The 2,033-nt window shown below is 39.5% G+C and overlaps 3 non-coding genes across 3 annotated transcripts; all 3 read right to left on the bottom strand.

Annotated features, from left to right (window-relative positions):
* Positions 1 to 198: 198 nt before the first annotated feature.
* trnaa-ugc (transfer RNA alanine (anticodon UGC)) lies at positions 199 to 270 on the bottom strand. Its single transcript has one exon. It is a non-coding gene; the product is annotated as a tRNA-Ala (tRNA).
* Positions 271 to 1,050: 780 nt separating this feature from the next.
* On the bottom strand, positions 1,051 to 1,122 carry trnat-cgu (transfer RNA threonine (anticodon CGU)). Its single transcript has one exon. It is a non-coding gene; the product is annotated as a tRNA-Thr (tRNA).
* A 444-nt stretch (positions 1,123 to 1,566) lies between these two features.
* Positions 1,567 to 1,638, bottom strand: trnaa-ugc (transfer RNA alanine (anticodon UGC)). The gene has a single exon. It is a non-coding gene; the product is annotated as a tRNA-Ala (tRNA).
* Between the last annotated feature and the right edge of the window lie 395 nt (positions 1,639 to 2,033).

Below are 2,033 nucleotides of genomic sequence, written 5' to 3'. Positions count from 1 at the left end.
GTTTTTGAAAATGATGCCATAGTTTTGAAAATGATGCCATAAAAGTTGGCAACCATGCCACTTCTGTTCTATAAATGTACTAACAGGGATTGAACGCATGTTCTTCAGATTAAAAGACCAAATTATTTAGCACATCTCTGTTTCCTGCTTAGAATTTCAACATTCTGGAAAGTAGAAGTTGGGTCTTTGCAAAAAAACTGGAGAAGCTGGGGATTGAACCCAGGACCTCATACATGCAAAGCATGCGCTCTACCACTGAGCTACACCCCCTTTCTGGGAAAGAAAAAATTGTTTCTTATTTTCTTAAATTTCTCCTTTATTATAGCAGGTTAGCCAGTTAAGAACAAGTTCTCATACACAACTGCGACCTGGCCAAGGTAAAGCAAAACAGTGCAATTCATTTGCAGTCTGGACGCGGAGGGGTGAACATCTCCTGCTCTGACTGCAGCTGGAAGGGACTGCTGCGAGAGGACTAGGCCGCCTGTGATTGCCTTGATAAGGCGGAGCTTTACCTAGCATAGACTTACAGATGACCTGGAGCCAGTGGTTCTGGCGACGAGTTACACATGGAACAAACAAGCGCACAGTCAATAACAAAATAGCCAGTGGTTCTGGCAACGAATATGTAGCGAGGGCCAGCCGACTAGAGCATACAGGTCGCAGTGGCCATATCAAGACAATTGACCTTTTCTTTACACTGTTGTGATGAAAGTACATTTCCATAATATCAGCTATCTACCATAAACGTCGAACAGGGATTAAACCCATGTGCTTCAGTTAACAAAAACAGATGGCTTTGCGCATCTATTTCATTCTTAGAATGTCAACATTGTGGAAAGTGGGAGTTGTGCAAAAGCTAATTTAACAAGTGAATACTCTCAAAAGACAAGTTGGGGAATACTGTAGGACAGGAAACATGTAAAGTGGCTCTATCGTAGAGATACTTCCCCTTAATATAATAGTTGTGTTCAAATATTGATACAACATGATTTGTCTACAAAGTCCTCCAATGAATGTAAATTTCCATGGAATTTGAAGCCTTTTCTATAAAGGCACGGATGGGATTTGAACCCATGTTCTTCGGTTTACGAGACCGACGCCTTACCACTTGGCCACCATGCCACTCTATTCTGCAATATATATATATATCAACATTCTGGAAAGTAGTAGTTGTGCAAATGTGAATTTGGCACACAAACTCAGTGGAGAAAGGACCTCATACATATATAGCATGCCCTCCCCTCTGAGCTTCCATCCCATTTAATTTGTAGATAAAACGCAATATCAATACACTGTACTTTATATATATACACCACTCCATTGAAACTACAATGAAATGATAGCAGCAATTCTTAAAACAGGAACGGACAGGGATCCGAAAACATGAACTTCAGTTTTTGAAAATGATGCCATAAAAGTTGGCAGCAATGCCTTCTGTTCTATAAATGTACTAACAGGGATTGAACGATGTTCTTCAGATTAAAAGACCAAATTATTTGTGAATACATCTCTGTTTCTGTTTAGAATTTCAATATTCTGAAAGTAGAAGGTCTTTTGGTAAAAACTTGGAGAAGCTGGGGATTGAACCCAGGACCCCATACATGCAAAGCATGCGCTCTACCACTGAGCTACACCCCTTCTGGGAAAGAAAAATTGTTTCTATTTTCTTAAATTTCTCCTTTATTATAGCAGGTGTTTCAGTTAAGAACCAAGTTCTCATACACAACTGCGACCTGGCTGGTTAAAGCAAAAGCAGTGCAATTCATTTGCAGTCTGGACGCGGAGGGGTGAACATCTCCTGCTCTGACTGCAGCTGGAAGGACTGTGAAAACTACACATGGTAGAATACTAATAGGCTAAAATAAGGGTTTTCATTTCGATGTTCATTTGAAATTGCTATGATTGTATTGTTCTTATTTAATGTCTCATTGAGAAGATAATTATTTACATGCATGTTTGTTTCTTAAACTCCCAAATTGTCCACATCATTTGCCATATGGCAATTGCCAGTTGTAACACTTTAAAAATCCAAC

This window comes from Oncorhynchus nerka, unplaced genomic scaffold, assembly GCF_034236695.1.
Source record: "Oncorhynchus nerka isolate Pitt River unplaced genomic scaffold, Oner_Uvic_2.0 unplaced_scaffold_10543, whole genome shotgun sequence".
NCBI lineage: Eukaryota > Metazoa > Chordata > Actinopteri > Salmoniformes > Salmonidae > Oncorhynchus > Oncorhynchus nerka.
The sequence above is the reverse complement of the archived record's forward strand: the minus strand, read 5'-3'. Positions and strand labels throughout refer to the sequence as shown.